The following is a 428-nucleotide window of genomic DNA, read 5'->3' as shown; positions in this document are numbered from 1 at the left end:
CACACACACACACACACACACTCACACACACACACACTCTCACACACACACACACACACACACACACACACTCTCACACACACACACACACACACACACAAACATTTATTTATATTAGGGGTGCAACAAATACATGTACCCGTATTGAACCTTAGCAAACAGCGCTGCATCGAACAATACAGATTTTAAAAATTTATTTTATCATCTTGTCTTCTGAAGATGCTCTGTGTTGAAGGATCAGTGGATCTGTGTTCGACTACTCCACCTAGGCTGCATTTTTGAGCGCAGATCCACTGAGAAACTTACTGTTTCAGCAACATTTAATTTAAAAACTGTACTTTTGAGGTTAAACAAATGTTCATAATTAATTTAAATAAATTGCAAGTTAAAAGGAGCATGGAAATCTCTTTTTTTTTTTTTTGTATTGA

This window comes from Austrofundulus limnaeus, unplaced genomic scaffold (assembly GCF_001266775.1).
Source record: "Austrofundulus limnaeus strain Quisiro unplaced genomic scaffold, Austrofundulus_limnaeus-1.0 Scaffold123, whole genome shotgun sequence".
NCBI lineage: Eukaryota > Metazoa > Chordata > Actinopteri > Cyprinodontiformes > Rivulidae > Austrofundulus > Austrofundulus limnaeus.
Note: the sequence above shows the minus strand (reverse complement) of the source record.